Source organism: Triticum dicoccoides, chromosome 1B (assembly GCF_002162155.2).
Source record: "Triticum dicoccoides isolate Atlit2015 ecotype Zavitan chromosome 1B, WEW_v2.0, whole genome shotgun sequence".
Classification (NCBI taxonomy): Eukaryota; Viridiplantae; Streptophyta; class Magnoliopsida; order Poales; family Poaceae; genus Triticum; species Triticum dicoccoides.
In genome coordinates, this window is record NC_041381.1 from 228,878,026 (window position 1) to 228,890,149 (window position 12,124).

Here is a 12,124-nt window from a genome sequence, read left to right on the forward strand (position 1 = left end):
CTTGAGATTAAGCATATTGACCCGAGATTAAGCCATAGTGACCCGAGATTAAGAAAAAAACGAAAAAAATTTGAAAAAAAAATCTAAAATTTTTTTTGAAAAAAATTGTTAGTAGTGGCACACTTCTATGTGGTGCACCCTATAGTGCGCCATTAATGGCAAAAATAGGTGCACCACTAACAGGCCTTTTTCTAGTAGTGCTAAGGAAATGTTTCTCATTTATGGAGGTGATAAAGAGTTCGTCGTAAAGGGTTACGTCGATGCAAGTTTTGACACTGATCCAGATGACTATGAGTCTCAATCTAGATACGTATTAAACGTGGGAGCAATTAGCTAGAGTAGCTATATGCAAAGCATTGTAGACATAGATATTTGCAAAGTACACACGGATCTGAATGTTGCAGACCCGTTGCCTAAAAACCTCTCTCACAAGCAAAACATGATCACACCTTAGAACTCTTTGGGTGTTAATCACATGGTGATGTGAACTAGATTATTGACTCTAGTGAACTCTTTTGGTGTTAATCACATGGTGATGTGAACTAGATTATTGACTCTAGTGAACTCTTTGAGTGATCACATCATTAGGAGAATGATGTGATGGATAAGACCCAACCGTTAGCATAGCATATGATCATTCAGTTTATTGCTATTGCTTAATGTCTAATACATGTTTCTTCGACCATGAGATCATGCAACTCCCGGACTCCAGAGGAATGCCTTGTGTGACATCAAATGTCACAACGTAACTGGGTGATCATAAAGGTGCTCTAGAGGTATCTCCGAAGGTGTATTTTGAGTTGCCATGGATCAAGACTGGGATTTATCACTCCGTATGACAGAGAGGTTTCTTTGGGCCCTCTCGGTAATACAGCATCACATGAAGCTTGCAAGAAAAGTGACTAAGGAGTTAGTTACGGGATGATGTATTAAGGAACGAGTAAAGAGACTTGCCGGTAATGAGATTGAACTAGCTATGGAGATACCAACGATCGAATCTCGGGCAAGTAACATACCGACAGACAAAGGGTACTACGTATGTTGTCATAAAGGTTCGACCAATAAAGATCTTCGTAGAATATGTAGGAACCAATATGGGCATCTAGATCCCGCTATTGGTTATTGACCGAAGAAGCATCTCGGTCATGTCTACATCATTCTCTAACCCGTAGGGTCCGCACGCTTAATGTTCGTTGATGATACAGTATTATATGAGTTATGTCTATTGGTGACCGAATGTTGTTCGGAGTCCTGAATGAGATCACGGACATGACGAGGAGCTCCGGAATAGTCCAGAGGTAAAGATTGATATATGGGATAATAGTGTTTGGTTTCTGGAAGGGTTTTGGAATTCATCGGAAGAGGTTTCAGATGTTTCCCGAAATGTTCTGATGCGAGAACACTTTATTTGGGCCAAGGGGTAAAGCCCACAGGGCTTTAGGAAGGTGCAAAAGGAAGTTTTGCGGAGGCTAGGGGCCAGACGCCAGTGACCCTGGCGTCTGGTCCTAGAGTCTGATGGCTCGTGTCTGCGTCAGTATTTCCCCGAAGAGGAGGGATGATGCAGCACAGCTACGGTAGGTATTTCCCTCAGTGATGAAACCAAGGTTATGGAACCAGTAGGAGAACCAAGCAACACTATGTAAACGGTACCTGCACACAAAGAACAAATACTTGCAACCCGACGTGTAAAAGGGGTTGTCAATCCCTCTCGGGTAAAAGATAGATTGGATTGTATGATTTTGGATAAATAGATCTCTCGATAAAATGAAATAAAATAAATAAAGAAAAAGTGCAACAAGGTATTTATGGGTTTTTAGAATAATAGATCTGAAAACAAAAGCAAATAAAAATAGATCTCAAAGCAAATATGATAAAGAATATACCCGGGGGCCGTAGATTTCACTAGTGGCTTCTCTCGAGAAAAATAGCATACAGCGGGTAAACAAACTACTGTTGGGCAATTGATAGAACTTCAAATAATTATGACGATATCCAGGCAATGATCATTATATAGGCATCACGTCCAAGACTAGTAGACCGACTCCTACCTGCATCTACTACTATTACTCCACACATCGACCGCTATCTAGCATGCATCTGGTGTATTAAGTTCATGGAGAAACGGAGTAATGCAAAAAGAACGATAGCATGATGTAGACAAGATCTATTCATGTAGGAATAGACCCATCTAGTTATCCTTAATAGCAACAATCAATACGTGTCTTGCTGCCCCTTTTGTCACTGGGAAAGAACACCGCACGACCGAACACATCGCAAAGCACCTCTTCCCATGGCATGAAAAATCGATCTAGTTGGCCTAACTAAACCAAAGATTCAAAGAAGAAATACGAGGCTATAAGTAATCATGTATATAAGAGATCAAAACTCAAATAACTTTCATGGATAAAATAGATCTAATCATAAACTCAAAGTTCATCGGATCCCAACAAACACACCGCAAAAAGAGTTACATCAAATAGATCTCCAAGAGACCATTTTACTGAGAATCAAAAGAGAGAGAGGAAGCCATCTAGCTACTACCTACGGACCCGTAGGTCTACAATGAACTACTCATGCATCATCGGAGAGGCACCAATGAGGATGATGAACCCCTCCGTGATGGTGTCTAGATTGGATCTGGTGGTTCTGGAACTTGCGGCAGCTGGAATTGTGTTTCGTCGACTTGCGTAGGGTTTTTGGATTTTTGGGGTATTTATAGAGAAAAGAGGCGGTGCGGGAGGCCACCAAGGTGGGCACAACCCACCAAGGTGCGCTTGGGCCCCCAGGCATGCCCAGGTGGGTTGTGCCCCCCTCGGGGCACCCCCTCTGGTACTTCTTTGGCCCATCTTGTGTCTTCTGGTCCAAAAAAATCTTCGAAAAGTTTCGCTGCGTTTGGACTCTGTTTGTTATTGATTTTCTACGAAGTAAAAAACAAGCAAAAAAACAGTAACTGGCACTGGGCACTATGTCAATAGGTTAGTCCCAAAAAATGATATGAAGTTGCTATAAAATGATTGTAAAACATCCAAGAATGATAATATAACAGCATGGAATAATAAAAAATTATAGATACATTGGAGACGTATCAGAGTCCGAGAAGGACTCTTGCCTTGCGGGCTAAACCGACTTTGAGGAGGCTCTTTCTCTAAGAAATGACCCCTGGGCTCAACATATAAATAGAGGGGTAGGGCTAGCACCCGGAACACATCAAGATTCACCAAGCTGTGTGCCGGCAACCCCACCCCCTCTAGTTTATCCTCCATCATAGTTTCCGTTGTGCTTGGCGAAGCCCTGTCGAAAGTGCTAGTTATCGACTAGAGGGGGTGAATAGGCGATTTTTATGAAAGTCTTTAAAGCACAAGGTCTTTGAAGACAAATAGTAGAAATGAACCTATTGATATGCAGCGGAAGATAGACTACACTAGATAGACAAGCCATAGTCAAGTAAGCAATGTAGTGAAAGCACGAAGACTATCAACGGCTAGGTAGTATGGATCAGGATGGAAGACAGTATGAAGCTAGACAATAAATAGTCTTCACTCAGTGAAGTCAATCAGATCAGACAAATAGGCAATGACTTCACGAAGACAAACTATAAAGTAAAGTGAAGTGCAGGATAGAACCAGTGGCTTGGTGAAGACAAGGATTTGGTAGATCAGTTCCAGTAGATCGGTTCCAGTTGCTGTGACAACTGTACGTCTGGTTAGGGAGGCTGAGATTTAACACAGAAGACCGCGTATTCACCTTATTCCCCTTGAGCTAAGGACACCCAGTCCTCACCCAATCACTCTAGTAAGTCTTCAAGGTAGACTTCCAAACCTTCACAGACTTCATTCACCGGCGATCCACAATGACTCTTGGTTGCTCAAAACACGATGCCTAATCGGCTGGAGGATTCACAGTCCTCAAGTGTAACAAGTTTTCAAATCATGCGGACAGAAAGACTTCAGTGATGCCTAACACTCTTTGGCTCTGGGTGTTTTGGGCTTTGTCCTCACAAGGATCTCTCTCTCAAATGCTTCGGAGGTGGGTTGCTCTCAAACGACAAAAGCCGTGCACTAACTCTGAGTAGCCACCAATTTATGATGAAGGGGGTGGGCTATTTATAGCCAGGAGGCAACCCGACCTGGTTTGTCCGAAATGACCTTGGGTCACTAAGGAACCGACACGTGTCCAACGGTCGGATTTCAAACACACGCGACAGCTTGACTTGGGCTAGAAGTAAAGCTGACTCATCCAGCTCTGGATAAGATTTGCTCTCATTGTCTTCGCTCGAAGACATAGGATTTGGTTGAGCATCACTTCAGTCACTCTGACTTTGTTCACTTGGACCCCACGTAACAGTATGGTGGTTCCTATGACTCAGCAAAGAAGAAAAGGAACTACAAAACAACTATGTATTCGCACTCCATAGTCTTCACATGAATGTCTTCTCATGTCATAATCTTCATCGTGAATGTCTTCATGAACCACAATTGTCTTCAATGTCTTCACACATTTTTAGGGGTCATCTCTAGTAGGTAAACTGAATCAATGTGTTATCCTGCAATTCTCACAAACACATTAGTCCATCAACCAAGTTTGTCGCCAATACTCCAAAACCAACTAGGGGTGGCACTAGGTGCACTTACAATCTCCCCCTTTTTGGTGATTGATGACAAACCGGTTGAAGTTTTCAACGGGAATAAAAAAATGTGAGAGTTTAAGGATAAAGCATTGTCTTCATAAGTTGCAAAGGCTCCCCCTGAAGATGTGCATATAAGTAGTTTGCTTTTGAATGCAAATGCACATGGCAGGCTTTACTTTGTGGAGATCCTCTTCAACTTACGAAGGCAATACATAAGAGTAACGAAGATAATGACATGCACAATGAAAAATGGGCGTCTGCAGAATGACTTCATGCGAAATTTATCATCGCATCACAAAGTTGCAACAAGAGTAGCAGACGACCATCAAGTTTAAGCGTTACAACTCAAAAGCCAAATAGTTTCAAAATGTGAGTTGTAAGAACTTAGCAAAAATAATGCAACCACCCATATGGACCTGCTTGAATACTATCAATCTCATATGCTTCTCCCCCTTTTGTCAGTAATAACCAAAAAGGTTTGAAGACATAGAGTATCTACTCGTTCCCAGCAGGAGTAAAAGATGGATCAGGGTCGTTGTTGGAGTTTGGTGGTGCAGACGGGCCTGACGCTGTATCGAGATGCAGTGTAGCCAAGGTTCACTACTAGGGAAAAGCTTATAGATAGACGCTTACTAGTAGCGCGCTATATTGCCCCGCGCTACTGCTACTTACTGGTAGCGCGTGGCCAAAAAAACACGCTACTAGTAAATATTTTTGATTGTTCCCCGTGAACAGACCATAGTAGTAGCGCGGGTTATAAAATCTACGCTACTACTACATGGATAGTTGTAGCGTAGGTGAGGTGCGCGCGCTACTAGTATACTCCCACCCCACCAACCGTCCCACTCCATCGTCCACCCGCCCATGTTTATCTAAAAAACCACCCAACCCCCGATCCAGATCCCCTCCACCACAGGCCTCCTTCCACCTCCTCTCCCACGCCACTCACCCACCCCCGCGCCGCCGCTGGTTCCTCCGCCGCCTCCCTCCCGGCTCCAAGTACACACCAGGACACCCAGGCACGAGAGATCACCCTACTTTCCGATCGACAGCAGGAAAGGTCAAGCCCCGCGCACCTCGCGCGAATCCGATCGACCGCGGCCCAGCACCACCAGCCGCCGCCGTGGCCAAGGGGAAAGGCTCCACATCGTCACCATCGTCTCTACCGTCGAGGCCCTATCGCGCCACCGCCGTCGTCGCGATGGCCGCGTACGTCCTCACGCTCGCCGTGGCGCTCCTCCTCGGGCCCAGCTTCCCCTGCGCATATTCTTCAACACCATGGGTAAGCCACTCCCCTTCCGCCCCTCTCTCTCATACTGTGTGCAGCCATGTTTAACGAGCCACGCTTAATCTTGTGCCATATCTCTCGTTCCAGACGATTGGTGTTGCTGTAATCCTGCAGATTTTTGGTGGGGAATCGGCAGCACACATGCCATTTAGATTTGACTTTGGGAACCTAATGTGCTGAATTCTAATGTTGAAGCGGTGATTTCATTAGTGCTAGGCAGGGAGTCGATTACCACTTCAGTAATCATCTTAGCTTTTCCTTGCCCCCTCGCCAAATTCATGGATTAGAAAGTAGAAGGACAAACCAATGTTTTCTCATAAAGAGAGTAGATGCTCATTAGTTTCATTACACAGAGTTAAGGCTAAGGTTTTGCAAACAAACATATCATGTACGTATATTCAAGTTTAGCACTTAAAAAAAGCCAATCTTCAGTTTGTGCACTAGAACATACCATACATTTAATTTTTGCACTAAATATGGTCAAATGTTTAGTTTCTTCAGTTCAAACAAAGTAAATTACGGACTTTGGACACAAAGATGCCATACATATTCACTTTAAACAACAAGTGTTCAACTTCTGCACTGAATTCGTTTTCTACACTGAAATGAGCATATATATTCAGTTTATGCACCGGAACGAGCATATGTATTCAGTTTCTGCACTGGGTATGGGCATATATTCAGTTTTGGCACTCAATATGAGTAGGTGTTCATTTTTTTCAGTTTAAACAGAGTGTAAAGGGTTACATATTTTTACTGAGTATGTATGCTCTTTCACCTATAGAGCATATTTTCACACACAAGAACAAAGTGTAAAGCTTCAGTTTTTTCCACATATATATTCAGTTAAAACAGAGTCTGACCACATATATATTCAGTCGGAGGCCGCCAACATTGTCTCTCTCAGTCCATTTTCGGTATGGGTCTATCCTAATCTCCGTTGTTCCGGGATAATTCTCATTAACTTTCTGGTTGTTAATTTGTTATCATGTTATAGAAATATTTAAGGTAATCAATTTTATGCGCCCCCTCCAGTCTACTCGATGCAGTTGGCTTATGAATTTGTCCTTTGTCTTCTGCAGGGCCAGAAGGGTCACTAAAATGTCCAATGGGGTGGCAAACTCAATCCTCTCAGGTTTTCTCAAGGTCTCGTTATTAATAGCACTGTGGTCAACTCCAAACCTGCCCAGAAGTTCTTCAAGTTAATGCCTGGTGAAGTTATTCTGCTTCACTGGATGGATTTGGTAAGCTTTTGCCACTAGTTGTGCATGTTACATTCACTTGACCAAATATGAAGTTTAACCCCTTTTATCTGTATTCTTGCATATAAAGGCAGCTAGTAGAATGCTCTGGTTATCCTCTATTTTCTGAACTTTTAAGTCAGAAGTCTAGGTTGTCAGTGATTCTGTTCTAAATAAAAATGGAATGTGTTGATCTAAAGATGGATTGGGCTAATGGCTACATCACCAAAGCACCAGATAGGATGAAATCATACTTTGATTTGGATTTTTTTATGTTCAACATTGGGCCTTCCCAAGCAATCCCCGGGTATTAAGTGTACTATTATAGAGTGCACTGGGTTAGATGCGTTAACTTAAGTCAAACAGTTCTAAGAGCTGCCAATAATTTCTGAACTTTTGAGTTGGTCTAGGTAGTTTGTGATTCTGTTCCGAAAAAATGGAATTTATTGATCTAAAGATGGATCAGATTAATAGAGAATAACCAAACAACCGGATAAGATGAAATCATACTGTGATTTGGATTTTTATGTTTTACTGGGCCTCCTCAAGCAAATCCCAAGTATTTAGCGTACTACTATTGTAGAGTACACTAGGTTAAGATGCCTGAATTTAAATAAAAGTCTAAAACAATTCTAAGAGCTAATGTGTGATCAGAACTATATTTGTATTAGTTCAAGAGATTTGATATGCGTAACCATTGGTGCATCACATATTATTATTAGTTGTCTCTTCGTTGCTCAATGGTTCAGGTAAAGTATGGGATGCTGTTGAGGTATCTGGCAAGAACGTGATGCAAACATCATCAGTTGTCACAACTTCAGTTGTAACGCACAGGTATTGTGCATATATTGTATTGCATCCATGCTTCCAAAATTTCAAATGTTTTTCTTTCAGCAACAACTAGTCATAACCAAAATCTTTTGCACGCCGCCGGTTGATTGGATCTTTCATATTGTCCTATCCTTTTTGCAGGTATGGTGACCAAGCAGGAGAGATAACACAAAGACTACCTCCACGCCACCATTGCGCAGACGATCGTCCAGGTGATTGCGACGCCGGAGGTCGTCGAGGTGGAGGACCTCGATGCCAATGCCACCGTCCGGGAGAAGGGAGGGTTCGGGTCCACCGGAGTTTGAACTCCGAGGCTTGGTAGATACATCTAGAGAAGTGGTCTTGTTGTTTGAGTCTGATGTTAAATGGGATCTCGTGATCTCTTTGAGTTGAGATGTTCAATGTTACATCCATGAACGCTGCAAGTGCTAAGATGGTTATGTGACCTTTGCACTAGACTGTCTTGATTTCCATTCACGAATATTGCATCTAATTTTTATTTTTTTTAGTTTCTAATAAGTTAGCAGTAGCATTGGGGCAAAATGGTGTGCTACTACTACTTAGATAGTAGTAGCACAGGGGGCAAAATGGTGTGCTACTACTACTTAGATAGTAGTAGCGCAGGTATAGGATAGTAGTAGCATGGGTTGAACGCGCTACTACTAACTTTTTAGCTATAGCGCGGGCTAAAAAACGCGCTACTACTAAAAAATAGATGTAGCATCTTAGCAGCAGCCGTGAACCCACGCTACTAGTATGTAAAAAATCTATGCTGCTAGTAGCATTTTTCCTAGTAGTGGTTGGTGAAGTGGCGTCGTCTTATTCTTCAAGATGCTCAAAATCTTCAATAGAGGGAGTGCGACGCCAGCTTGCATTTTGAGGAGGCCTGGAGTCAAACTTGAAGTGCTTTGTGAAGCCATCTGCACGCAGATCATCTTTAGAACATAGTAGTGTGAGGCTCTTCCAGGACCGCCGGCAGGCTTCATGTGCAATGGATGTGTTCTTGGTGGCCAGGTTATGAATGCAATTGACATCCACCAAGAGACTCTACATCCGACGCTTCAGCCAGTCATGATGCTTATTCCACTTTTCATGCAATGCCACCAGAAGCTCTCGGTCATTGAGTACACGAGGACGCTTCTGAGGCCTTTGAGCAATTGTGCTTGAAGTGGCTTCGCTGTTGGCTCAGTGCGGAAAGTGCATGTTGCCAGCCAGAGGATATGCAAGAGTTGCAGCATTTGGCACAAGAATACCTTTGATTGGCTGTGTGAAGCTTTGAAATTCAGCATTCTGAGAGAGTGGTTTCTTTGCAGGCTCAGGGTAGATGGCTTCAATAAACAGATCAACTTCAGGCAAAAAAACAATATGGTTGCGCGCTGAGGGCTGATAGTCAACGGTGGAATGAAGCTTAATCAAGTGCATCACCCATGGAGCATAGAACTTCAGGCCAAACAGATCAATCCCAGATGCAGCAATTGTCTGATGAAGAAATCTTGGGTATTGAACCTGATGCCATTGACGATATAGAATACCAAAGTCTTCATGGCGCCTTCAAGTTTAGCTTCAGAAGAATTGCCCTTGATAGGCCATAGAGTACGCCTCAGAATGTGGTATACTGTGCGCGGCAAGTACTCAAGATCCTTAACAAAAAATTCCTTTGGGTATTCAGCATCTTGTGGCAATGGCTTCATCATGCTAAGCATTTGGCTCATATTTGGCTTAGGCTTTTGAAAAATGCTCTACAGCTCATTCCTGTGAAGCTGACAACTAGGTTCATATAACTCACCTGGAGTGGGCAGGGAAGTAAGCTTGATGATGTCTTGAGCTTTGGCTTCGTGATGTACATCACCTGTCATCCACTCAAGGATCCAAGTCTTCGGATCCCTGTTGTAGCCTTGAATATGGAGAGTAGCATAGAACTACAGCAGAAGCTCTTCATTCCAGTGTTCCTTGTCAGTCACAAAGGGCAGAAATCCAACATCCCGAAAGCAGTCAAGAGCCTCTTCAAGACATGGCAGCCCAGCCATAGCATCACAATCCAAACGCATGTGAGGAAAGACCCGGTCTTGGTTGTACAGGATGCATGAGTAATAGCTTCGCTGCTGATGGATCTAAAATCTGTCAGAGGAGATCTTTGTTTTCATGTATGGGTTCTTGGCGTTGTCAAAGAAAGTATTGTGCTCTCTGAAGCTGAGCACCCTGAATGAGCCCTGAGTGGTTACAGCATTGGGAAGCCTTGGCAGACATGGCTTTGGCTTCTGAACTTGAGCCTCTGCTCCACATGATAATCATACTATGGCCTGGGAGCAGTGGGTGGAACCATGATAGGCCATCTGACTATGACGAGCTCAACTTCACGATTGAATGCACGTTCCATGGTATGAGGCCTTGGAGGAGGAACGACGCCTTCAGAGTTGATTGGCGTCATAGTGGCTTCATGCTCCACATTGTCTTCAGCCATGACAAAGTCATTGGCTTCAGTGGTGTTGTTGGTGGTAGCCTCAGGGTTTTCAACCTCCATCTGTTCAATGCCTGGAGGGTCGGGCACAATCACATTCTCTTCAAGAATGACTGGATTACTTGCTGGGGGTGTGACTTCTCTTTCTTCTTCTATTTCTTCTCCTTTTTCTTCATTGGCTGATACAGCCAGAATGTCTTTAGCAATCTTGGCTTCTGACTCTGAGGCAGACACAGAAGGACTCGCTTCAGGAAACACTTGTCGTGCTACTGAGATAGTGTGTTGTGCTTCTTCTTATGGAATGCTTGACATGGAGACCTATGGCCTGAGGCCTTTGCAAAGCCTGCGAAATACTGGTGACGCCTTTGGAGAAGGAGTGGTCTCCATGTAGTTGTCATCATCAAGGACTGGAGATGTGACTTGAGCAGGTGGAGTATGGGGTGTTTCATCTTGCACTGGGGTGTCTTGTTGTTGGTGCTCAGCCCATGAGTCATCTTGAGCAACTGATGTCAATGGACGACCAATGCTAATAAGCTCACTGCTCGTTGGAGCAGGCGATGATACCGACTGGGGCTTGAGCTGAGGAAGGACTACATCATCATGCACATTGTCTTCATGACCAATGTCTTCAGCTACGTTGAGGTCAACAGCTAGAATCTCTTCACTTAGTGGAGCCTCTATGGAAGCAGGCTCATGGATCACTAGACGATGTTCTTGGCTTGTTGACGCGGGAAGAGCAATGGAGATAGGTTCAACTATGAGGGGCTCTGAGGCAGCAGCATGCTCTTTCTTTGAAGACTTTGAAGCCTTTGTCTTCAATTTCTTCTTGGAGGGAACATCATCAGATGTATCCTTGAGCTTCCTCTTCCTGGCTTCGGCTTCAGCATGCCTAGTTTTCTTCAACTCTGAAGCTGCTGAGGTGACCTTTGGCTTCGAGACGGTCATACTGGCAGGGAAGACAATGCTAGGTTCTTCCTGCCTTTGAGCTTTGGATTGGGCTCCAGCAGACTTCTTCTTTTGCTTGGCAGCGATCCTGGGATTGATGCTAGGACGCCCAAGAGCCTTTCTCTTCTCAGCTTCATTGTGAGCCTGAACGCATTTCTGCGCATAGTACTTCATGCACTCGCGTAAGCCTTTGGCTTCTTCACGCTTCTTGTGGAATTCAGCCTTGAGATCATGCAACATCTTCTTGAAAATTTTCACATCAGCCACACTGAGCTTGCCAATGTTCATCTTCAAATGTGCCTTCTCATGATCAATCTTGTTCTTGAGCTCGACGGTTTTCTGATCTAAGGCCAATTCATTTGCAATAGCTCCATGAAATGTGACGCTGATGTCCACTAGCAGCTGCAGATCATCAATACTGATGCTCTGGTCGTCAAACCATTCATCGATGAAGTTGTTCAAAATATCAATATCAAAGAGGGGCAGATCATTGAAGATCTCTGCTCTTGATCAGCATTTCTAGAGCTTCATCACCAAGATCGTCATCACTTGACAGATCAATGGTGTCTTCCTCATTGCGCAGAATGGCAGCAGGAGTCAGGTTGTGCCCGGAAATTTTCTTGGGCAGCTTGGTCTTCTTGGTCCTCTTGGACACACGATACAGGTCTTCAAACTGCACACTGGGTTCAGGAGGTGCAACCTTCAATGGCTTCATAGTTAAAGCGGTTGGTGCA

At 43.8% G+C, this 12,124-nt stretch overlaps 1 long non-coding RNA gene across 2 annotated transcripts; it reads left to right on the plus strand.

Moving 5' to 3' along the window:
- The first annotated feature begins 5,543 nt into the window (after positions 1–5,543).
- On the plus strand, positions 5,544–8,460 carry LOC119329560. Of its 2 annotated transcripts, XR_005159607.1 has the most exons (4): positions 5,544–5,909; positions 6,998–7,159; positions 7,906–7,990; positions 8,129–8,460. It is a non-coding gene; the product is annotated as an uncharacterized LOC119329560 (long non-coding RNA). The 2 variants fall into 2 exon arrangements; XR_005159606.1 differs by having other exon boundaries at positions 6,998–7,990.
- The last annotated feature ends 3,664 nt before the right edge of the window (positions 8,461–12,124 follow it).